Source organism: Balaenoptera musculus, chromosome 2, assembly GCF_009873245.2.
Source record: "Balaenoptera musculus isolate JJ_BM4_2016_0621 chromosome 2, mBalMus1.pri.v3, whole genome shotgun sequence".
Taxonomy (NCBI): domain Eukaryota; kingdom Metazoa; phylum Chordata; class Mammalia; order Artiodactyla; family Balaenopteridae; genus Balaenoptera; species Balaenoptera musculus.
The window spans coordinates 44,444,174-44,470,905 of NC_045786.1; positions in this window are offsets into that span (position 1 = coordinate 44,444,174).

The window sequence follows — 26,732 nt, forward strand, 5'->3', positions numbered from 1 at the left end:
TGAATGCTTGCCACCTGAGATGCCCTCCGAGTTTAGAACTGCTTCATCAGTTACCTCTGGGACTTCCCTTGAGCATGCATGTTCCTTCACGCTGTCCCCTGTCTGCCCCCCTTTTCATTGCTCCCTCTTCCCTTCTCTGAGCTTCCCTCTGCTTTCGTGGTTTCTCCTCCTTTTGTCTCTCTTTCCAGGGTCAGCTTAGTTGTCCATCTTCTTGACTACCTGCCCACCCCCTTCGTGATATCAAACACCTTCACATCTGTAGGTCAGAACCCCCAAGTGCATCATTTTCATGCAGCTGCCACAAGTCTGACCTCTATAATGACAGCTGGCCAGACCCTTGGGTGCATGTAGGAACCAGCACAGTGAGAATGACCTCTGAGGTGGGCTGGCAAGCATCTGAATTTTCTCTCAAAACCAGGGAGAGAAGAGTTGGCTTCTTATTTTCACGGGTTGTGTTGAACTTTAGTTCACATGTCCATTAGCATAAAAAACTCTATAATCAGAAAGTCCCTGTTTGTTACTTTCTCTGAGAACTTTAAATATAGGGCGGTTTGGGTCACAAATGTCAGTAGTAAAAGGAAGGACACAGAGGCTGTCACAGATAAATTGGGGTGTGGATCTGGTGCAGGAAATCAAGACACTTTGTTTTGTCATTAGAAACAAATACAATAATGTCATTTCCATTAATGAATCGTTTACTTGCTTAATTCATTTTTTCGTCAAACACTTCTTGAATGCTTACCATATGCCAAATACTGAGGGGATACAGAGAGAAAGAGAGAGAGAAATGAACTTGTTTCCTGCCCTCAAAGACGCAAGCCTGGTAAAGTGGACGAGACAGATGAATAGACAATTTTAAGGCACAGAGAATGTGAACGTGTCAGTGGCGTCAACAAGGAGAGACCCTAACCAGCATGGGATGTGGAGGTGGTAAGGACGATCTTGTATCTGTATATCCATTCTCAGAGTTTGGTGGCACATGGCCCTGTATGACACTCTTGCCTAGATGAACCACACAGGACATGGTAAGGTCCCTACCCTTACCTTCCCTTTGTTGGAACAAATAGTATCTAATGCAGAGTCTCAGAGGCCTCTGGGGTGAAGGAACCATTGATGGCAGCCATGACAACGGCACCAGCACTTCCTCTCTTACTCTCTTACCCAGTCTCAAAAAGGTACGTGTGACTAACAAGTATTTGCATCAGTAAGGTCTAGGAAAATTTTTGCTCACAATTAGCAGAACAGTCTACAGGAAATTCCTCTCTTTTTCTATAAATTTATTCAGTAAGAATTTGAAAGCTGCTAAGGCTTCTGAGTGATTCAGCCATTATTATGACCCTGTTGAAAATGGACCAGGCTGGCAAAAGACCTGCCTCTAAAATGCTGATACCATTTTCATGGCTCTTCAAGCTTGAAGTTAATCTGGATTTCGGCTGTTTGTTTAGGAATGACAATGGATTTATGCTCACTCTTGTATGGTGTCTTGGTCAGTTTTGGTTGCTGTAACAAAATACCACAGACTAGGTGGCTTATCCATTAGACTTTTATTTTCTCATAGTTCTTGAGGCTGGAAGTCTGAGGTCAGAGTGCCAGCATGGCCAGGTTCTGTTCCTGGTGAGGGCTCTCTTCCTGCCTTGCAGATGGCCTTCTAGTTGCTGATTCCTCACATGGTGGAGAGAGAGTGATCTCTGATCTCTTTCATTTTCATGTAAATGAATGAATCCCATGAAGAGAGCTACAACTTCATGACCTCATTTAAACATAATTACCTCCCAAAGGCTCTACCTCCAAATACTATCACACTGGGAATTAGGGTTTTAACATATGAATTTTGGAAGGACAGAAATGTTTAGCCCATAACATGGTTTCTACATGGTTCACCTAGGAGCACTCTCTGAGATGTAGGGCATAGGTGAGCAATCTACCTGTTACCAAAGTAAACTCTGCAGTGGAATGGTCAACGTCAGTTGTCTGTCGCAGACCCAAGAGTGAGGGAGAAGATGAGGGGAAGAAGACAGAAGAACAGAGATTATCTGTCTTCATAGAGTAATGGGGAGATAGGCATGCAGTCACTGGAATCACTGAGCTGGTCCACTTGAGCAACCTAATTTCTGAATTTATTCTTTTTAGTACCATCTGTAACCAATGGCCTTTTATTAGTTAGTGCAGTGTAGGGTGGAGGGGCACAGATAGTTATACAAATGATATTGAACTGGCTAGGGACTGACCTGGGGGGATTGAAAAGATGGAGGTTTATATTCTACATCGGCTCTGACAACTTGTTGCCACCATGTCCTCATTCATGTAAATGGGACAAAAAATGTGGGCTCGGTTTCCAGCTACCTGAACAAAGAGGAGTGATTTAGTGTAGTGATTCTCAGAAGATTGTCAACATGAAGGTTTCTCCAGTATGTGATAACATCTTCTTTAGTTTGTGACAAAATGAGCAGAATATATAGTTGGCTCATTATTCAAATGAGGTGAATTAATCCAAACCTCTCCAGACACTTCCATTTCTGATGACACACTTCCTCTGACGTTATTTCTTCCTGCCCAAACTCAAATCTCCTGCACACACTAAGATTCAAAAAACCCTTGCCATGCCCCCTCACCCTTGTTCCCCCTAATACTTTAGGCTGTAGGAAGGGAGAGAATACACACACACACACACACCCCTTTCTTGGTAAGGGCAATATCTTCGTTTACTTTTTTTGTGATAATGTGTCCTTCCTTAAATGAAATGCTGTGATAGCAGATGGAAGTGTCTGAGCACATCTGAGGGTTCTCCTGGAGAGTTTTTAATGAGGGGCTAAGGAGCTTCCCAGAAAAGAGCTCCTTCTAAGGTTCCAAGGGAACAGAGAAGTATGCCTGGCATCATTACCAAGCTTCAGCCATTGGAAAGAAGCCAATATGTTGTACATGACCCAGTGACTATCTTTAGATTTATCTATGGTCCAGTACCCTCAAGGACCCATGTCTGGGTCTTTCCAGGGCAAAGGGCTGTGTGTAAAGACTAAAATAGATTTTTCACTAAAAAAACTCAGTAATCTGTGTCGCTCTGATATGCCTCCAGCAGTATTTAACACAAAAAGAGGAAAGCACATTTTCTTTTAATTTTCTGACCAGGTGGAAGGGTCCAATGGAGACGGTTCTACCCAGCAGGAGTGGCAGTGATGGCTGGCAGGCCTGATGGTCCACCGTAGAGAAGGTACCCAAGGTGATGATGGGCAGGAGTGGCTCATCTGTGGCCAGTGGGCACAGGCAGGATACATTGAAGGCAGCTGGCAGAAAGTGGTGGCTTCACTTCTGGACATCCCTGAAGATGTAAGGCCATGGTGAGTCATGTCCTTTTTTGGGGAGCACATGTGATAGACTTCTTGGGTCTCCCTAAAATAGTCGGGAGCCCTGGCATATCAGATGTGAGTAGGAAATAATAGCTATGTCCTAGTATTATTATTGACATGAACATATTTTATATGCAGAGCCCATGTGATCTATGGGATGTGATAGGTACAGAAGAATTGCTTGCCATTCACCACTAACTCTAATCTGGAGTTTTGGAGGAGGAGAGATTTCAAGAGAGTTTGGAAGATGGCAATTATGCGGGTTAGCAGAAGAACGGATTTCCATACCTCAAGTGTTGTTCTGAGGAGTACTACCTTTTCATCAGTCTGAAGCTCTATGCTGATCCAGACTGTGTATTTCTCAGTACTGTTTGTTTTGGATACTGTTAGAGATGATTCATTCAATATGAGGAAATTCTCAGTGGCCATCCTTGGCCTTTGGGGTCTTGGATCAAGAGATGGAAATGGTCATTCATCCATTTTCTGGTGTTTGGGATAGTGAATCATGAAGATGTCCATACCGTACCATTTCCTGGGAAGCCACGGCGGAGTTTCAGGCTAATAGTAGCTGTTATCTGTCACTTCAGCGTCCCTTTTATTGCAGCCTTGACCAACATAGCTACCGAGGGGGTCTTTCTTTTGAAATGAGGTTGACTTCAGAGATTCCTGATTATTTCTCTATTAAGGACTGTTTTATTCAAGATTCTTTGCCTACTAGTCCTATGCTTAGAAAGGCTTTTTTTTTTCCACTAAACATGCTAAGTTGCTAAGTCATCCTTATTTTCCTCACTTTTAACTTGAATAAGAGTTACATGCGTCTTCTCTAGGGCTCTGATCTGTGTGAGCTTGCGCATTACCCCAGATTGAGTGAACACCGTGTTAAGCCACAGCGGAGAAATATGACAATGTAGTCAGCCTGAGTAGTCCTCCTACCGGTCAATGCATGGATTTTTTTCACAATTTTGAAATGCTGAAAGTAGCTGTGAACGTTCATCTTCTCTTTCTTTGAGGTGCTCTGAGTTCTTGGAACCTCAGACTGGGAGCGAGTCCTTACAATTTTTTGAAGTTGCTCTGCCATGTGCTCTGAGTGAGGGAAAAAGCAAAGAGTTGAGAGGGATCTGTGTGTCCCATTTGGGACCCAGTTCCTCCTATACACGCCTCCTCACCCCAGTGTTTGGAGGGATGGTTAATGGGTTTGCCACCTTGACCTTGAATCCATCATTGTGTGTGAGGGCACAGGGGTTGCTCCTCATTTACTGACATTGGTGACCCTGTCCCTTCTCTTCTGAGGCCACTCCCACCCAGGTGAGGGGTGAGGCAGATAGAAGAGAGAGAGAAGCAAAGGAGCTGAGCTGGAGAGGCGGCAAGATGGGGCATGTGAGAGGCAAAGCTGGGGCGGTTGCCAGGGGGGAAGAAGAAAGACTTTCATGCTGACTTTGTTTTCAACGAATTGCAGAAAGAGGACACAGCTGATGACAGCAAATTATTGAGCGACTGAGAGTCAGAAACACATGCATCAATAACAAGCGAAGAAAAGCAGTGCGATTCTGCGCGGGGTGAGGGTGGGGTGTGGGGGGAGGGGCGCTTGTGGGGGGGAGGGGAGATGATGAAGGGCCAGTGGTGCTGCTGAACCGTGCATCCTACCTTGTGTTCGTCCAAGGCACTTATACCTTTTCTTTGCTTTTCTCTTTTACGTTTGGGAATTATAAAACAATAAGAGCATGGCTTATATTCATAATTCACAGAGATAATTTATTGCAGTTTTGACGGTTCTATTACACGTCCAACAGCTGTGAAATCCTTGCTTTTTCCGTCAATGGAAGTTGGCGGATAGGAAGACTTGCCCTCCCAACCCCCCTCCATGCGCTGCTCAGAGCTCCTGGGTGTAGAGGAACAGGGTTTCTTGTCAGGACAAGCAGCTCAGCTTCTTAGTTTATGGGCTGTTCACCCCATAAACTCTTCTATGGAAGAATGTGCAGGACCCCTGCACGGCTAGCTGTTTCCCCTGACACTCTCATCTCCCTCCCTCTCTCTGTCTCTCTCTTTCTCAGAGCAATGGCTGCTGTTGCTGACCGCAACTAGGGCAGGGAATACTTGCTTGTCAAACAAGGAGGAGAGAGGGCAGCAGGGGGCAAGGAATCCTCCAATGCTTTCCTCTGGGCCCTGGAGACGTGAGGTCTGAAGAGGAGGGTAGACGCCCATGTGTTGTACCATAAAATTCCAGGAACACTCCATCTGCACCACAGGCCTGAGAATACCCAGCGTGACAGTGTATATAACATTCCTGGCTTATGCTTCTTAATACCAGTCTATAAAAATAACAGTCCAACTGGATGAGATCATGGGGAGATTGTGAGGGGCCATATGCCATGGCCTGAGTTGGTGCTGACTGACATTTGGAGGCTTAGATTCTGGGGCTTGTTGGTTTGGGAAGGAGAAGAAATCAGAGGGTAGGAATGGGGCTGGGGAGTAGGAGAAAGAGAATGAATGAGCCTATCTTAGCAGAAGAGAAGCCCATCAATTAAAGCATAACGGGGGGGGGGTAATATTATCATTTATTGGGCATCTACCATGTGCCAGAGAATGTTTACGTTTTGTCTCATTAATCTTCTGTACAGTAGGAGTTGGATAGTGAAGTCCCATTATCCAACGGAGGAAACTGTGTCTCAGCTATAGTGCGTATCTGAGACTTGACTGAAGGCTGTATGCGGGTAGAGACAATACTCAACCCCAGGGCTTTATGACCCCAAGGCTGGGTGCACTGTTTTTATGCTGCAGAATTTTCTTGTTAGGAGGAAGTCAGTTTTACTGTGAGTGAAAATCTCCAGTTGCAGTTTAGATAGCTGTTGGAAACTGGTTTAGTTGATTTCATCTTACTGAACTGAGCTGTTGCCTTAGGGAGCCTGAGGACAAAGCTCTTCTCTTTCCAGGCTCCTGTGATTTGGGATGGGCCATATTGACAAACACAGCTGCTGTTGGCTCAGGTTGTTGGAGATGAGAGACCAGTGACTGAGACCAGTGGCTAGACTCTTAGCTAAACCTCAGCTTCCCCAGGGGAGAGTTCAAACAGACGCAGCGCTGACACACAGACGTGAAGAGACCACTGCCCAGGCTCATCATCATTGGCACCCCCTGAACAAAACTCAAAGTAATTTAAAAACTTGGTTCAGTTGCATCTCTATATTATATTTATTCCAATAAAAAATATAGCAGCTACTGAGCACCTTCTGTGTCTCAGATACTTTACATGCATAATGCATTTTAATTTTCACAGCAACCTTATCAGGATGGTGGAGTTGGCTCCATCTTTTTTTTTTTTTTTTTTTTTTGTAAACACTTTATCTATTTATTTATGGCTGTGTTGGGTCTTCGTTTCTGTGCGAGGGCTTCCTCTAGTTGTGGCAAGCGGGGGCCACTCTTCATCACGGTGCGCGGGCCTCTCACTATCGCGGCCTCTCTTTTTGTGGAGCACAGGCTCCAGACGCGCAGGCTCAGTAGTTGTGGCTCACGGGCCCAGTTGCTCCGTGGCATGTGGGATCTTCCCAGACCAGGGCTCGAACCCATGTCCCCTGCATTGGCAGGCAGATTGTCAACCACTGCGCCACCAGGGAAGCCCCAGCTCCATCTTATGGAAACAAAAAAACCAAAAACCAGAGGCTCAGAGAAGGTAAGTAAGCTGCTCAAAGTAATACTATGATTAAGTTGTTTTGAGATTTGAATTCCCTCTGTCTGATTTCAGATTTTTTCCCACTGGTGTTCGTCCCATCTCAAGAGGCACCAGCGAGCATCCTGTCTCTTTAATCACACTGGGTGTGCTTTGGTTAAAATTGGGCACAAGATTTTGTCACCAGCTCCATAAACTGTGTTGAGATTTATTAGAAAGCCCTGTATAGTCCAGCTGTTGAATGACACTCTTACTTAAGCTGGAAACAAAGATCTTTTCCTCTCTTCACTGAAAATGGCCCATGTTTTTTAAAACAAAATGACATGTTTGGTAACAGTTTTTTGAGACATAATTCACACACCATATGATTCTCCCATTGAAAGTGTACAATTCAGTGGCTTTTAGTATATTCACAGAGGTGTCCTAAACCATCACCATAATTTATGAACACTTTCATTTCCCCAACAAAATTATATTTTTAATCAGAAAAAAGAAATTCACATTAAACAAAATTGAAAAATAAAAGAGGATCTCTCATGATTCTACTGTCTCAATTTAACTTTTTCTCATTATTGCCACACTTTCCTGTCTTTATGTACCAAAGATACAGAGTAACACACAGTCATCCTGAGCATATTGTTTTATGTCTGCTTTTGTAAGGTGACATTTCCCGTGTTGTTACTTTGCATTTTTAATGGCCCGTGATATTCTCTCGCTTTAATGCGCAGTAATTTACAAACTCACCCCCTTTTGCTAAACCATTAGATTTTTTTTCCTATCATAAATAATGTTGCAGTGAACATCTTTGCACATAAAACTTATTTCCCCTGTTGAATATGTTTCTTGGGGTTGCATTCTCAAGAGTGGAATTACCGGGTCAAAGGGTACGATCATTTTATGTTCCTCTCTCCCTTGTTCCAGTTTATTCACAAAGCGGTGACACTATTTTTCAAAATGAAAACAAGTATGGTATATATATGAGAGAGATAACATTATACATAAAAATTAATTTAATACAAGGGTTTTGGTTCATTATGTAGGTCAGGGACAGGCAAAATCCGTGAGGTCAAACATCATCCATTTCTTGAGAGCCCAGAAAGATTGTCCTTTATGCATCCCACCTGGTGACTTAAATAACTTTACCATTTCCCCAATTTCCCTTAGAAAATGATTCCCATGGAAAATGATTCCCTCAGCCTCCTGACCTTTTGTTGATTGCTGTTAGCCTGGGGCAGCACTTTGTTTCCAGCTGTTCTTAGAAGCTACTTTGCTGGCATTTAACCCTTTGAAGGCTCACAGGGGTGAATGGCATGGGGGATGGGGAGAGAATTTGTATACTTTTACCACTATGCCTTCAGGTCAGAGAGAGCCAAACCTGAGAGGTACAGTTGTGGCTCAAAAAATTAGAATATCCCCAACTTGTTCTGTTGTAAATAACAACAATTTGGGAAGCTCTGATGCTGGTTGACCTGTAACGTCCACATGAGAGGAGCTGGTAGGAGTGAGAGCCTTGCTGAATTACGGAGAGATTTTTAGAGCTCTGGCATAGTCACCCTTGATGCCCCATCGCCCCAGAAACGTGTTTTGAATTTCAGGATTTGTGACATTCTTAGATGTCACCTAAGATCGTCCGAAATCCCTACTGGAGTCATGAAATTCTGTATCGGAATTTCAGATGCTTTTGGGCATAAGCTGCAGGAAATCCAAATTAAACTAGCTGAAAAGATAATAGGAGTTTTTATGTAATTGGAAAGCCCAGGGATGCGGTTGATGTCCAACAAAGCTTGATCCAGAAGCTCTGGATTGAATATTTTTCCTTCTCTTCCCTCTACTTTCCAAGGCATCGGCTGTATCCTAAGGCTGACCCCCACATGGTCTCAAGATGGTTGCCAGGAACAAATTGGCGGGGGGGGGGGGAACGCGTGCTTCCTTGTTAATGTTCAGCAGAAGAGATGGGATATTTCTTTCTTCTAACCGTAGGATCTAAATCCTAGACTTTACTGTGACTGGACAAACTTAGGTCACATGCCCATTTCTGAACTAAGTGTTGTGTCCAGGGGATGAGGTTATGCTGATTTGTGAATCATGGTTTAGACCCATCAGGGTCCATTCAGGTTAATCCCACCCAAACTGAGAGGGGTTCTGCTTTGGGAAAGGGGTGTCAGGGAGGCAGCTAATGCTCCCTATGATTCTTTGTGTCAACCTCCTAGATAAGGGAATCATCCCACCTTTGCTTAAACTACTTAAATGGAAAACTTATGTGAGAAATCATTCTCTTCCCCCAGAATATGTGTAAGTTTGGAGCACGTGCCCCTGATTCCTAGAAGAAAAATGTATGTAGAAAATAAATAAGGAAAAATGGGTTTTATAGATGCAAACATTTTTTAAAAAAATTATTTATATTTGGCTGTGTTGGGTCTTCATTGCTGCGCATGAGCTTTCTCTAGTTGCGGCGAGCAGGGGCTACTCTTCGTTGCGGTGTGCGGGCTTCTCATTTCAGTGGCTTCTCTAGTTGCGGAGCACGGGCTCTAGGAATGCAAGCTTCAGTAGTTGTGGCACGAGGGCTCAGTAGTTGTGGCTCACGGGCTCTAGATCGCAGGCTCAGTAGTTGTAGTGCACGGGCTTAGTTGCTCCACGGCATGTGGGATCTTCCCGGACCAGGGCTTGAACCCATGTCCCCTGCATTGGCAGGCGGATTCTTAACCACTGTGCCACCAGGGAAGTCCTTATAGATGCAAATTTTTATAATGAGAGAGGACTGACTGATTGGCAAACAGGAATGGGGAAACATGAAGAATCAGACCAGGGTTTTGAGTTGGGAGAGGATGGTGGAGGGGAAGGGAGCAGGCAAAGTGGAGAAGAAAACACATGACCTGAGATCTATATACATAAGAGTGCATGACTGGAAGTTTCCTTGAAACCCCCATGGGTCCCCACTCATGGATCCTAGACTAGGACCAAAAGCAAGCATATTAATTGAAGAGATTTGTTAATGAGACATTTGGTTAAATTCCAGGGAGGAGGATCTATGATGAGATTTATATTTAATTACTTATCAGATTTAATTGATTTAATTCACTTACTTAGATTTAGAAAAGGAAGTTTCTATCTGAAACTGTAGGGCTGTACCTGGGCCCCCCTTGGAAAGCACCAATTTTCCCCAAAGATGGCGGTTACATGAGAGGTGGGCAGACTAGGGCAGAAGCAGGTTAGATATATATATTAGTTTCCTTGCACTGCTGTAACAAATTGCCACAAACTGAGTGGCTTAAAACAACAAACATTTATTCTTACACAGTCCTATAGGATAGAAATCCAAAATCATGGTGTTGGCAGGGCCATGATCCCACAGAAGTGTCTAAGGAAAAATTTCTCCTTGCCTCTTCCAGCTTCTGGTGGTGGCTGGCGATCCTTGGTGTCCCTTGGCTTATGACAGCATGAGCTTAATCGCTGCCTTTATCTTCACATGGCCGACTTCTGTGTGTGTGTGTGTGTGTATGTTCCCATTGTCTTCTGTGCAAGCCTCTGTCTGGATTTCCCTCTTCTTACAAGTATACCAGTCATTGGATTAGGGCCTACCCTAATCCAATATGACCTCATCTTAACTTGATGACATCTACAAGGACCCTATTTCTAAAGGTCACATTATGAAGTTCCAGGTAGACATGATTTTGGGAGACACTACTCAACTCAGTATGGAATGTAAGCAAGGCTTTTGGCTCAGGGCAGAGAGAGAGCTGAACCAAGCAACAAAGTGGTACACTTGTAATTCCCCTGCCATTATATAGCTGCCCCTGGATTTTCTCGTACAGTAGGCAAGGAGTTTACTGAATGGCTGGTGGAGACTGAAATTTTGATGGCTAGTGGAGGTGTGGGGCAAGTGAAGTGGAGAAAGGGTGGGGCTTAGGAGACTGAGGCAGAGGTGGAGTGTCCCTCCTGAGTCCCCATGCACTGAAGTCAGCCATTTGGAAGGCCTGTGAGTGTTCTGACCCTGGGATTCATGAATGAGGGTCCAAGGGGAATCCAGGGACTGCTCGGTATGGGAAGGGGACACTGGGAACCCATGCCATTCTGTATGAAACTTTGAGAATGTGCATAGGCATTTATCTGTTAAGAGGACCTGTACCAGTCATGGAACCCTTAAACAAGTCTATGACATGTCCCCTCTTCCTCTCCAAATTGAAAACAGTGGCTTTAGTGGTGTGTCGAGCATTCCAGGAATCTGGTGTAATGCAGCAGCACTGCTCAAGTGGGACAGAGCTGAAGAGTCCTGGCTGTTGAGGAAGGCAGCCCAGGCATGATGGGAGGGCTGCTCTGGTCCCCGCACTGCTTCCCCCAGCTTGTGTGACCCTAGACAAACCACACCTTCCCAGTGGCTGCAGCTACCACATCTGGAAAGATGGTTGGGACTAGATGATCTTGATGGTCTCTCCCAGTCTTAGCAATGTAAGCACTGCCACTTTTTTATGTTGCATTAATTTGGTGCATGTTAGTGATGCTTGGGCAAATGGTTGGTGGGCACACCTGCCCATTGATGTGTTCTGTTGGGTATGCACATTTGCAAGGTAGGGCTTGTGAAGATTCAATGAAATAATACATGGAAGGGGCCAGGCTGGTGGCTGTAATGAGTAAGTGCTAGTTCACCTGCTCTTATGAACACATCAATATTTACTTTCCATGCACATCAATTTTGCTAAAGTGAGCATTTAAATTAAAAATACAATGGGGGGCTTCCCTGGTGGCGCAGTGGTTGAGAGTCTGCCTGCCAATGCAGGGGACACGGGTTCAAGCCCTGGTCTGGGAAGATCCCACATGCCACGGAGCAGCTGGGCCCGTGAGCCACAACTACTGAGCCTGCGCGTCTGGAGCCTGTGCTCCGCAACAAGAGAGGCCGCGATAGTGAGAGGCCTGCGCATCGCGATGAAGAGTGGCCCCCGCTTGCCACAACTAGAGAAAGCCCTTGCACAGAAACGAAGACCCAACACAGCCAAAAAATAAATAAATACAATTAAAAGAAAAAAAATACAATGAAAAGACAACCTACAGAACGGGAGAACTTATTTGCAAATGATATGACCGATAAGGGGCTAATATCCAATATATATAAATAGCTCATACAACTCAACATCAAAGAAAACAAACAATCTGATTAAAAAATGGGCAGAAGTGAATAGACATTTTCCCAAAGAGAAAATGCAGATAGCCAACAGGCACATGAAAAGATGCTCAACATCACTGATGATCAGGGAAATGCAAATCAAAACCACAATGAGATATCACCTCATGCCTGACAGAATGGGTATCATCGAAAAGAACACAAACAACAAATGTTGGCGAGGATGTGGAGAAAAGGGAGCCCTTGTGCACTGTTGGTGGGAATGTAAATTGGTGCAGCCACTGTGGAAAACAATATGGAGGTTTCTCAAAAAACTAAAAATAGAACTACCATATGACCCAGCAATTCCACTCTGGGGTATATATCCGAAAAAACTGAAAACACTAATTCAGAAAGATACATGCACCCCAATGCTCATAGAGGCACTATTTATAATTGCCAAGCTAAGGAAGCAACCTATGTGTCCATCAACAGATGAATGCATAAAGAAGTTGTGGTAGACATATACAATGGAATATTACTCAGCCATAAAAAAGAATGAAATTTTGCCATTTGCAGCAATGTGGATGGACTTGGAGGACATTATACTAAGTGAAATAAGTCAGACAGAGAAAGACAAATACTGTATGATATCACTTATATTTGGAACCTAAGAAATACAACAAACTAGTGAATAAAACAAAAAAGGAAGCATACACAGATACAGAGAACAAACTAATGGTTACCAGTGAAAGAGAAAGAGGGAAAGCGGGAGGGGCAATATAGAGGTGGGGGATAAAGAAGGGTTATTATGGGATTATATGAAATCATGTATGTGAAACTTTTGAAAACTGTAAGCACTATAGAATTTAAAGAATCTTTCATTCAATAAAAAAATTGTTGTTTACATGAAATTCAAACATAAGAAAATAAATCTTTTTTTGAAAAAAATTAAAAACACAAAATCAAAGTATCAGAGTAAGGGAATAACTGGGATGTTGAATGACTGAAGTCTGAAATGAAGGGTTTCCAGGGGCTCATGACAACAGAAGGCCTGGGCTGCAGTGTGACTCCTTCTGTGTGTTTCTAACTGCTGTAGCTGGCCCTCCATGGCCTCCCCAAGCCACTGTGAGGGACTCAGAGGAACAGGATGTGGGACCAGGTGATCCTGGGTTAAAGAGGCCTCCTAAGGAGGTGTCCTGCAGACATGGCCTAGGTCAGGCTGCCCCAAGAACACTCATTTCTCCCCTTCCTTGTTTTTTAGATGTCTTTTGTTTTCCTTCTTTTAGCTTACTACTATCTTATGTGCTACGTGAGGTGCGTTTATCACAATAGCTGTTGAATCCCTCTTTCTGGACACAAAAAGACCTCTGAAGTGGGGCCCGAGCAGAAGATCTGAGGCTGAGCCTGGTTTATCTGCACAACACAGGCAAAGGAGAGCTGAAAGGCAGCCTCTGAGTGGAGTCAGATGGGAAGCCCAAGAGATGGTCTGGGGAGAAGCAGGCTGAGGGGCTAGCACGGAGGCAGTGCCCAGGGTGGAGGCCGTGGCATGAACTCTGGAGAGCCAGCAGTGAGTGGACTTGAGGCAGATTCTAGAATCACTCCCTGAGCTGCAGGGCCACAGTGCAGGGTGTCTGCAGCCGGGAGGGGGAGTTGTTCTGGACTGGTGCTACCTTCGTGCTGCTTGAGAAGCCTTTGATGATGCCCAAAGGAAAGTGAGGAGGCTGTGGAGGTCTGGAGTGAGAGTCGGAGACCAGCTCCTCCAGCAAAGACTCTCCTGCCAGTGGGCTGTGTGATCTGGGGAAGGCGCTTCCTCTTTCTGGGCCCGAGGGTCCTCATTTGTTTGGGAACCCCATTTGCTGAGTGAGATAGTTGGTGGTTAATCGCTGATCAAGGACTGCTCTCAAATTCTAGGAGCTGTAAACCTCTCTAAAGAGTTAATTGTTAACTCCAGTGTAAAGTGTTGATGGCTTAAGTGCGCCCTCCTCCTGGGTTATTTGCATTTTAGATGGTACTCCTAGGAGACCAAAATTCCTTGAAGACCCTAAAAGAATGGGGCCTTAGTGATGGTATAAAGGGTGTGTGTGTGTGTGTGTGTGTGTGTGTATGAGAGAGAGAGAGAGAGAAAGAGAGAGGGAGATGGTTTTGTTTAAAATTCCTTAAATCTTTAATCTGTCTTTGTTATATTGAAGGGTGAGTATTTTATGGAACCATCTGTGATACTCAGACCTTAGGGGTACTCATGGTGGAATGTGCAGGAACTATTTTTAATATTTTATTTAGCTACACAGTAAGTTAACTGAAATATCAGGTACCAAATCAGTGTGGTTGTAATTTGGTGATTATTTGGGATTCTGGGGTTGGAAAATGATCAGAGAGATGGGGGCCAGGAGATTAGGCGATGCCCCAGGTCTCTTCGGTAGTAAGAGCTCAGCCCTGTGAGCCAGGTTTGACCTTTGTTCTCCCATCTCCAGTCCCTTGTCTTCACTGCAGGGCCCTGCTGTGCTCACCACCAGAGCATGAGTTTCTCCAGGCTGGTTCACTGCTGAGAGCCCGAGTCAGGAAGATAACAGCTACTCAAGAAATTGTGGTTGAAAGTTGCTGTTCTGATCTCTGTCTCACAGATGAGACAGTTGAGACTCTGAGTTCACCCAGCTGGACAGTAGTCAGTGCTCCTGCGTCTGTGGGCTGAGAACCCCGTGTTTCCTCTCTGGAGGCACCTCCCAGGCAGGTGGTCACAAGACAGGTGGAGCTTGCCCTCTGCTGCTGAGTGAGGGGCTGGCCCAGGGCTTCACTGCCTTCCAGCTCTGATCCTTGGGCCCCGCTGTCAGGGCTGCTGGACTTGGAAGTTTTTCAGGGTAGAATCTGGGAGACTGAAAGCGAACCACCCACTTTGCATCCCAGCACCTCCCACCTCGCTTTCTCAGAAATGAATAAAGTGAGCTTGTCACTTCAAAGAAAAGGATGGGCAGACTGTACGTGTTGGCAATGGTAACAGTCAAGCTTTTAAGCAAAGATCGAATGTTGGAAAACTTAGGTCCACCATTGTGAGCTTGATAGGTTCCTAATACTTAAAGACTTTCTGATGAGATTGGCAGTGATGTTAACAAATTGACTTCTTTGATACTGTATAATGAAATATGTCAGCATTTAGATCTGTGCAACTCTGTGAACTAATATTTCCCAAACGACCAATGAATGATGCTACAAAATCATGCACAGATAAAAGATCTATAGAAAGTGCAAGAGAAACCAGTGGGTTTTTACAGAACAGAGTGCCAAAAGCTCATTGATATAATTTTGGATTCCACATTGATAATAACCTTTAAGAAACTACCACTTAGTGGGTTTTAGTGTATTATCAAAGAAGAGTGTCTATAAAATTATCTGCAAAGGCTATTAAAATACTCCTCCTCTTCCCAACTGCATATCTTCATATGCTTCAACCAAAATAATATATGGCAGGTGGAATGCAGAAGCAGATATGAGCATCCCACTATCTTTTATTGTCACACATTAAAAAGATTTGGAAAAATGAAAAACACATTGCTTCTCTCCTCACTAAATTACTTGTTCTGGAAAATAATGTTTACTAAAACATTATTTTTAGTAAAAATGTTATTTACATTTACATATAATGAGTTTATTATTTTTTTAAATAAGTGAAGAAATCTTTAAAAACTTTCAGTTTTATTTTCCAAAATGGTAAATATTGATAGATGTAACAGATATGAACAAAAGCTCTTGGGGCTCTAATTTATTTTTAAGTGTATAAAGGGTACCCTTTCTCCTGCTCAAAACTTGTGAACTGATTTAGAATATACAGAGAACTCCCACAAATCAACAAGAATAAGACAGGATCCCAACAGAAAAAATGGCAGACCTTGCAAACAGTAATTTATAGAAAAAGCCTACAGGCATATGAAGAGTTGCTTGGGCTCATTCTTAATCAGAGAAATGCCAATAAAAATGTGACATTACTTTATACCTACCATTGGCAAAATATAGAAAACTGAATAATGACAAGCATTGATGGGGCTGTGAGGATAGAGGACACGCTCCCTTTCTGTTGGTAGGAGTCAGAAAAGTACAGCTGTTCCGGAAAGCAAACTAGTAATAGTAGTTACTCCAATGAAACATGCATAGTAGATGGATGATGGTGAGAGTTGCACAACAATGTGAATGTACTTAGTGCCCCTGAACCGTACAGTTAAATATGGTTAAGATAGTATGTTTTACATTATGTGACTTTTACCACAACAAAAATAATTTAAGAAATATGCACAGTCTGTATGACTGAGCAGTTCTACATTTGGGTGTATGAACAAAGTAAACTGTTACACAAGTCTTTTTTTTTTTTTAACATCTTTATTGGAGTATAATTGCTTTTCAATAGTGCGCTAGTTTCTGTTTTATAACAAAGTGAATCAGCTATACATATACATATATCCCCGTATCTCCTCCCTCTTGCGTCTCCCTCCCACCCTCCCTATCCCAAGATTTTGACATGTGTGCAGGATGTTTATCCCAGCTGTTTTTGACAGCAGGTGGCGGGAAGACTTCCAGGCACCCATCACCATGAGTGTCCTGGGAACACGTGAATGCACGCCACCTGATGCCTGGATGCCGGGGGGTATGTCATAAGGAATTGAGAAAGGGGCAGAAGTGGTCCACAGCACAATATCATTTATGTAAATCAAAATGAGTCATAGGAGGCAATGTGTGTTTTGCAAGAGCACAAACAAATGGAGGGATCTACACTGTGATAGTTTCCTAGGGGTGCTAGGAGACATCCCAAGCTAGGTGATTACAAAACAACAGAAATGTATTCTCTTACAGTGCTGGAGTCCAGAAGTTAAAAGCAAAGTGTCAGCAGGATTGGTTTCTTCTGGAGGCTCCGAGGAAGAATCTGTTCCGTGATTCTCCAAGCTTCCAACGGTTGCTGGCAATCCTTGGCAGTCAGGTCCCCAGGTAAATACCGTGAGATCCCTTCCTCCAACAAACTAACTCTACAGAGGAGGGAACCATAGGGAGATGGTCTAAGGACGGGAGGGGTAATGATCAGAGCTCTCTAAAGATGAAAGAACTGCCATTGATAGGTAACAAAAAAAAATGCGAACAAAAAAATGGCCTGGGGACCACCTGGCAGAGCTATGGTAGGAGGGTCCCAATCATCATATGAGTGGCTGAACCAGGTAGTTTTATATTTCCTATCAACTCTGGGAGGCAGTGTCTGGTATTCTGCCTGCTCTCTCTTCATTCTGGACGACCTACCCTTCTCTTCAGTCTCTGTGGGATAGTTTTGTCATTCCGCCAGTAAGTGGTCAAGCTGAACATCAAGTCCGGGTCATTCTGACCCCGAGGGTGATACCTCGACTACTCTTTGGGCCCAGCGTCTTCTGGCCACGGGGTGTTCCTGCTGGAAAAGACACTTGAAAGTTACTCTCCCAACCTGTTCTTTTTACAAAAGAGAAAACCATGGCCTGCAGAGGGAAACACATGGCTCTTCTCAAAGTCTTACATGTGGATCAAGCATCATGGCTGGGAATTGAAGGCCGAGAATCTTGACGTGGGTCCACTGCTCTTTCCCTCTCTTGTTTGGGGGCTGAGGAGCCTGGATGTTTTTCCTGATTCCATCAACAGCTGAGCAAACCTCAGGCTCTCTGTGGCTTTGGGTGTAAATGGGAACCTTCCAACTTTGCCAACTCCTGGGCTCAGGTGGCATTATGATCAGCGTTGATTACATGCTGAGGGGAGAGCTGAGCCTTTTCTTAGGGTAAAAGTACACTTAAAAGACACTACATTATTCTTATTTTTTTTATTGAAGTATAGTTGAGGTACAATATTATATAAGTTACAGGTGTACAATATAGCGATTCACAATTTTTAGCAGTTATATTCCATTTATGGCTAATATGAAATATTGGCTATATTCTCTGTGTTGTACAATATATCATTGTAGTTTATTTTATACATAATAGTTTGTACCTCTTAATCCCCTACCCCTATTTTTTTAACTACCCTCATCTATTTGTAACCAGGGCTTCTTAGAATGATATTTAAAAAAAAAAGAGTAGAGAAATGATCCCAAATTTAAACTGAAATTCTTCCTGTCATTTCCTGGTCGGCATAAGGAATATTGAGTTTTCTATCTAAATGCTCGTATAAGATATGAAATACCCGGGTAACGGGAGCAATTTGCTTCTTAAATTGGAACCTTGCAAATCAATTATCAGGAAATAGAGCACGCATTTTCTCCTAAGCCAAAAAATGTATTCTTCAAAATGACATCCTGCTGCTTACTGCATGTCATAATCAAACCAGGAGTGAGCTCCTGCCTCCACATCTTGGTGAAAAAGAAAAAAAAAAAAAACCTCATCTGAAAAGCTGTTAAGTTTTCTAAGATTTGTGATCCTATGTTTTCAAGACTGAAACGGTCTTAGGAATTTAAGGAGTTTAAGAAAGCAAAGTTTAACTCCAATTCAGTCCTTTATTGAATCACCCAAAGCAAAAATCCCAAGTTCCTCGGGGTGATGTTTTATTGCAATCTCAGTAGGTAGAGAGCCCGGGGAAGAGCTGCAGAGGGCGGGATGAGGGGAGGCCGGTCCCGTGGGGTTCACCTCTGGGCACCCTGTGCTGGCTGCTCTTCCTTGAATCAGTGGGGGATATTTCACTATCCAAGAGCGGAAAGGGGCTTAGCAGCTCCTTGGCATCATGATCCTCAATCCTGGCTGCACAGTGGAATTTCCTGTGATGCTTCAAAACACCGTGAATGCGTGGCCCCCATCCCTAGAGATTCTGATTCAACTGATCCAGTTGGCGCTCAGCACCTGTGTTATTGAAAAGATTCTAATATTCAGCCAGGACTGGAACCCTGGCTTCTCACAGGGGCGTAACGTGACAATTAAATGAGGAAAACAAGAAAAAGCACACCCAGAACAGTACCTGGAACCTACGTGCTCAAACATAGTGGCTTTCCTTCCCTCGCCTCCTCTGGGGTCTCCTAGCTCTCCCCCAACCCCCTTCCTTTGACCTCTTCCATCCTATCATTCCCATTCCCTCCCCACCTTGGGTTCCTGATGAGCTAATACAAGCAAAGAACTTTGCAAATCCCATCTAAGTGCCTGCTGTTTTCATGCGTGTGCACATATGAGCGTGTGTGCAGGGTGGGTTCCATACCCTCTCTGAAGGCAGGTGGTTGTGTGGGAAGCTTGGAGTCTATGATTTCTGGGAAGGTGTAGAGAGCTTGTCTTTTTTTTTTTTTTTTAATATATACATACACACACACACATATATATGAAAATAATGCAACAATGAACCTTATGTTTGAAAACCTTAAACCAATCACTTCTCACTTTTAAATAAATTCATATGTGGTGAAAATGCAGCTAACTGTGTCCCATGTCCCAGGGCAGGAACCTTCTTCACGTGCTCCCTGTAGAGGCTACTGAAGTGTTATGACCTCTTTCTGTCAGTGCTGTGAACCTTCCTGAGGGAGAGCTTGCCTTTTACCCATGCGGGGAGCTTCTGGGAGCATTCACTGTCTTCGTAACTTGGGTGTCCGGTAGACTGTCCTAGGCTGGAGATGGGTGGCCTGAGCATGGGGAGAGTTGCATGATTTTGTAGTCTGGAGACTCACACTTGGGAATGAAGAAGGGAGGGGGGATTCCAGGCCTGAGCTCAGAATTTGGCTGTTGTCCATCCACTCTGGGCAGGAGTGATGGGCAGCCCCAAGAGTCCTGTTGGGTGGAAGCAGAGCAGCAGAGGCTGGGAGGTCCAGGCCTGTGCAGTCACCTGGCCCCTGTGTGCCTTGCTTCCCTTCTCTTGCTACTCTTAGGCCCTTGGGCCTTGCAGCTACTGCACGTTTGGGCACACGGGGAAAGGAAGCTCACCCTTCTTTTCCAGCATGTGGCTTGGGCTCCATCACTTCTGACAGGGCCTCAAGAGAAGCCCACCTGAGCCAGAGTTTGAGATGGTCTTGTTTCATCATAGCTGACCTTAGGGAACAGACATGTGCAAAGTAAAGCTTGCCCCTTTTTGGATTGTTTAAAACACTGCAGCAAATTGAATGTGGGTCATTTTCAAGGTTGTAATGAGGAATCAGTGTCTCAGCGGGTAACTGCAGGGGCCCAGAGAGACCTTAACCAGCCTCTTCAAACAGCTGAAGAACTTTTTTAAGTAGCCTGCTGACTTTGGCCTGGCCCTCAAAAGCCCTCAGGTACCTGGTGAGGGGGCCTTCTTGTAATTGTCATAACTCTCATGTTAAACATATTTATTTGGTGATTTGCTTGCCTTTGTAGTTAAGAAGTGGCTTTGGCTCTGCCCTTTATTTTCCTTTGCAATTGTGGAGGATTTGAGAAACCAAGTAACCCTGGAAGGCTATTTGAAAGGAGCTCAACATTTTATTTAAGATGAGCTTTAATTGACCATAGAAATGAAAAGTTCTTACCAAAGATGGATATTGGAAAGACATACATCAGTGATTTTATTTCCTTATTACTGTTTGTATTGGAATTAAAGTCTTCCAAATGAAGACTCAGGCTGGAGGGGAAAACTTATGAGCCACTTCTGAGATTAACACCCCTAATATGGTACATCTAGACATAGCTTGGGCTTTTCATCAATACTCTGCCAATATGAGTCTGCTGCCCTCTGGGATGAAATTGCCCGGGCTGGGAGAGTAATTTGATCTTGGAGTGACTTTAATCAATGTGCTTCTGTTAAACAAATATTTCCAATTTTTCAGCATGTTTGTTTGCTTTGTAAATTTCTTTTTGCTGTCAATGTGCTGAGCTGGCGCCATTAATTTCCACAGGTGGGGCAGGACTGTTGGCTTCCCTGGGTAACTTCTCAGCATGTTGGGAGCTGGAAGGATAGAATTTCATGAGCCGTTCCAGCCAGCTGCTAAGTACCTGGGGCAAAGTTTGCAAGGACTCGGGGTGACCACCCCCTAACACCAAGTGCCCCCCATGTTGCTGAGGGAGGTTCAGTTGCCTGAGGTTTACTTTGGATGCATTTTTAATCATAGTGGTCGGCATAGACGGGAAGGCTGAGCCAGGAATGAAATACCTGAGGGCCACAGATGTTCCAGCTTGGGGGAACTTCCTGGAATGACCTCTCCAGGAGACTCTGCCGGTGGCCGTGGAGGAGATTATCTGAGGTCTGTTCACTAAGTCAGTAGCTTAAGAGGTGGAATATTAAAATTCTGTGTCCTGTGTTTCAACTTATAGAAACTGATGGCATAAAAATCGCTGATGGAGAAGCATCGTTTTAATGCATTTACATCCACTCTACTTTCAGCCCTCACTGGGTAGAAAAAATCCCTTCTGAACGTGTCCCTAAATTTGTGCTGTAAGGAGACACGTGAAAAGCAAAGCTGAAGTTCTATAGAGGGAACAGGGCACAGACATGCATGCATCCCCACTCCCAACCCCACGGAGCACACCTGCACAGAGTCATACCTGGCCTGAGAGACCAGCCTGACCCCACTGGTCTCCGTTTGGTCAGCTCCCTCTCTTTTCCTCATAATCCTGCTGGTGACAGAAAGGTCACTTCCCCTTTCAGTCTGCAACGTTCTCCTCTCCAGTTACCCTTCTTCAAATCTTGCCCATCTTCAATTCTCGGCCCCAATGCTGGGCTTAATAAACCCAAGGCTCTCATTTTGTACATCTCTTATGGCAGTGGGCATTGGCTGCCTTGTCCCATTGTCTTTGCTAACCATTGTGAAGACAAAGACTCTCTTTGGGTTGGGTAGCTCAGTGTCACATACATGGAGGGAAAGCCCCTCACCTGAGGCCCTGGGTGACAATCTCTATCCCATGCTCCTGTCCATCAGGCTGGCTCAGCAGCTGGTCTGTGCACTTCTGTTGGTCAACACCTGTGGCAAGGGATGCACCTCCTACAGGTTGGTGGCTGATTGGCACCTGACTATGGAAGCTGACTTTTATAGAAACTACTTCATCCTGAAGAACATAATAGTTGTCATATATCTCGGTCTTTGACAAAGACAGTGGTCTGGGGTGAAAATTTTTCAGTTGTGACCATGATGATAGTAACCTTTTCCAAGTGTCTCCTCTATATGTCAAATATAGTGGTCAGTGCTTTCAAGAATGTTTTCTCACAAATCTATGGGGTAAGTGGTAAGAGGCACACTTCGGGGATGAGCAGCCAGGTTATGGAGATGCAATCAATTTCCAAAGCTAGACCCAGAACTGGTGAAGCCAAAACTGCCTGACTTCAAAGCCCTTGCTCTCCTGAGTTCCAATCCTAAATCACTTGTCTAGAATTTGGGTTCCAAGTGAGGTGGAAGCTTGAAATAAAGATCAAAGTTCTCTTGAAGATCTATTGATTTTTCATAAGTGTGAGATTTGGGTTAGAGTGTTGTGTACAGACTGGAGTTCATTCCAACCTGTTTCCTGGTCACCTCTTTAACACTGACCTGCAAACAATTAAACCTCCCACAGCCAGTTGAATCCAGGTGTGCTCCAAACTATCATTTCTGTTGTATCTGTCAATAAATATTCATAGTTTAGTTTTTATGATAGGAAAGGAAGAAAATTTTTCCTAAGCTTACGTTTTCCCTATTGGAGTTCTTGGATGATTTTGCTGTTACAGTTGAATGAGTCATGTCCAATCTGATGGAGACAGTTGTGGACTAGACTGTTTTGTCCCCTAAGTCCAGAAAAAAAAAAAAACTTACGTGTGATTTCTAAACTGCCAAAGCAAGTGCTTAAACTTGGGTCTATGGATAAGTGGTTGATATAAGTTAGTGGATAAATGTTTCTGACACATAAACGATGCCAGCTATATGGTAAAGGACACAATAGTAACTTCAGAGGGATTGCATATTGTCGGGAGTATATGACTGAAAAGAGGCCAAGAAACATGAGACAGCAAACGCATACATGCATACTGACAGACACCGCAGTAAATACTTACGAAAGAACTTAGTACTTACTGGTAGTAATAAAGAGATCTTGATTAGCAAAGTAGGACACCTTATCAGAAAGTGTATGGCTCTTGAAATACCCCCCAACCCCTGCCCTGTTTCCAGCATTACATGCCATAAGCAGGACTTTTGGGTAAGAGGGCAATCTAAGAACACACTTTTCTCTCCTCCCTGATTCCCACTGGAAAATAAAATAGAAGTTGCCTCAGTGCTGTAGTGTGGCATCCACATTCGGGAAGCTTTGAGGAATTTCTGCTGGATTGGTATTCCTGGATTGAAGAGGAGTTTGTGATTCCCCTTGTGTAAAGCAGCAGCTTGCTTGGGTGGGAAGAGAGAGGTGAGAGATCAAAAAGAAATTCTTTTAGTACAAACCTGAGACCCCATATCTGCAATTCCAAAATGTGAGCATATTTGAGAAAGCACAGTTGTTTTCAAAACTGGTACCAAAATGGATTTGGCTACACAGAATCTAATCCTACCTGAAATGAGATGGATAATAGTCATGACATTGAGAATACAGGAGAAAAAATTCCCACAGGTGAAACGGTGAAAATGAATGATGGGTTAATTGCTGCACAATTGGACAACATGCACTTATCTGTGAATAAGAGATCATGGCTGTTGACTCAGTCAGAAACTGTTTAGACAGAAACTCGTGCTTACTGAGAGGGAGGACACAGGACACAGTAAGAAAAGCCATCTATTGTGGTGCTGGCTCTTCACCTGAGCATCTGCTCCCAACTCATTGATGTCCAACCCCAACTTGGTCACAATAGGAACCCCCAGCTGACACGGACGCTTCTTGCATGCAGAGCTAAAGGTATTGAGCCTAGTTTGAGTCAATATGGGTTTGAAGTTATACTGAATGATTCCTTAGGAAAAATACTAGAGTTTGTATACTTATCCCCAAATTGTATTGACGATGTATCCATTAAACATGTACAACTTTTTACGTGTTAATCATATCTCAATAAGTTGTTAAAGTTGTTAAAAAATTTCAGAGTATTTATGGTATAATCACATTATTTTGCCAACCAGCCTGTAAAAATGTACATTAACTCTGAAAAAACTCTAATATGTTTATATTATTTTGTACTCTTTATCCCATTTACTGGGACTCTTCCTATGTGTTGTGGCAGAATGTGTGTTCGATTTCAAGATGTTGCCTGAAACCTACCTGGGGTGTTGCATGATGAATGTATGATGGCAAGGTGGGTGCTCTGCTCAAAACCCCAGGATCTATTTTTACAATTTCATTTTCATGTACTTTTACTCCCCAGAACCCATACCTGAGACCTGAGGCCCTTTCTTGGGGAACCGCCCTCAGGCTATGGGAGTCCATTTTGTGCCTGCACATTTGCAAGAGCTCAAAGCACCTGAGAATTTATGCTTCATCTTCCCTCTCCCTCACCCTTAAGCAAGGACTCCAGCTGTCTCATCTTGGGTGGCACATCTTGGTGTAATTTATACTCCACTATTGCCCTGCAAGATTCCTTCCTGTTATGATAACCTTCGTTCTCCAGCTTCTACCTTTTTAAATTCTGAATTCTGAAACACAGCTGGCTCCAAGAGATTCAGAAAAGGATTGAAGATCTGTGTCCCCTTCTAAGGATGGACTAGGGCCAGCAGAGAGTGTAGGCCACAGACCCTATGAAGGGCTCATCTTGAGCTCACCTTCACCTCCTGGAAGTTTACCAGGCACTATAGGCCACATGGCCTGGTAGCCACAGGAAGTATGAGTTTCCTGTTAGTAATGATGGCCATGCAGTGAATGACTGATGACTACTGAAGACAACTTTTCCAGACAATGAGTGGAGGCTCTGGCCTGAGTGATTCCTGGATGCTGTCCCAAATATAGACAAGATTTTCTGTAGCACATTAATGAAGTTCCTTGCTCATAGCTATTGGCTTTGGAACCTCCCTTCTGTCCCCCTGCCCTGCCGACTTTCACAAAATCAGAGTTACACCATACTTTATTCAAAATATCCCTTTCTCTTTTAATGTGGGCCAGCATGATATGACTAGAGACTTTAATGTTCTTTGCCAGAACTCATCTCCAATGCCAATGCTGGACAAGCAAAGACCTTCCTGTATAAAGAGGAGAAGAAGAAAAACTTGACTGAATACATTAAGAAAATTGCAAAGAAATGATGACACTAAAGAATTATAATGAATGAATACCTATATTACTAAAATATGCAGAGAAGAACTTCAGAAAACATGAACTTGTCATGCAGTAAGATTAAAGACAGAATTACCCTTATGGTAGTTGATTATTATGAAGAAGGACCAGATAAGATCAGGAAATCCTGCAAGGAGATGAAAACCTTGACTGTTGGATTAAGAATGGCAGAGAGGCAATAAACAGTGGATTGGAGACTCTAGAAATTGAAGCAATAATAATACTGGCCTGAGAAATTCTCCCAGGGGTCAACCTAAGAGTCCTTGGAGCACTTAGATGAGAGAATAGATAAAAGACCTGGAACACTTATCAAGAAGCTACAATGTACATAAAACAAAAACTCCTCAGAGAAAACAACAGAGCAAAAACAGTGATCAAATAAATAGAAGACAACTTGCTTGAGTTGAAGAAACATATTTGGGTCTTTCCTGCATAGCAGATAAAGTGAATAATAAATATCTAGACCCATGCGGTAATATTTTAAATATAAAGAATAAAAAGTATTCAAAATCAAAGAACAGGCCAGATATGAATAAATCAAATCCACTGTTTTCTGAATCAATAACATTAAAAGACAACTGAATAGTGTCAACAGAGTTTTCAGGGAAAATACTGTGACTCAAACTGACAGAGTCCTTCCTATGTGCAAGGTCACATTATGACTTTCATGGGCCCTGTGAATAGGAGGAGATACTGGCAAATGATATATCTGACAAGGGGTTAATATCCAAAATATATAAAGAACTCACACAACTCAACATCAAAAACTCAAACCACCTGATTTAAAAGTAGGCAGAGGATCTGAATAGACATTTCTCTAAAGAAGACATACAGATGGCCAACAGGCACATGAAAAGATGCTCAACATCACTAATTAATCATCAGAGAAATGCAACTCAAAACCACGGTGAGATATCACCTCACACCTGTTAGAATGACTACTGTCAAAGAGACAACAAATTACAAGTGTTGGTGAGGATGTGGAGAAAAGGGAACCCTTGTGCATTGTTCGTAGGAATGTAAATTGGTGCAGACACTTGGAAAACAGTATGGAGGTTCCTCAAAACATACTGTATGAGCCAGCAATTCCACTTCTGGGTATTTATCTGAAGAAAACAAAAACACTAATTAGAAAAGATATATGGACCATTATGTTCATTGCAGCATTATTTACAATAACCAGGATATGGAGGCAACCTAAGTGTCCATCAATAGATGGATGGAAAAAGAAGTTGTAATATATATGTGCAGTGGAATATAACTCAGCCATAAAAAGAATGAAATTTTTCCATTTGCGACAATATGGATTAACCTAGACAGTATTTTGCTGTGTGAAATAAGTCAGACAGAGAAAGACAAATGCTGTATTATTTCACTTATATGTGGAATCTAAAAAACAAAACATATGAACAAACATAACAAAACAGAAACAGAGTTATAGATACAGAGAACCAACAGGTGGTTGCCAGAGGGGAAGGGGTGTGGGGGATGAGTGAAAT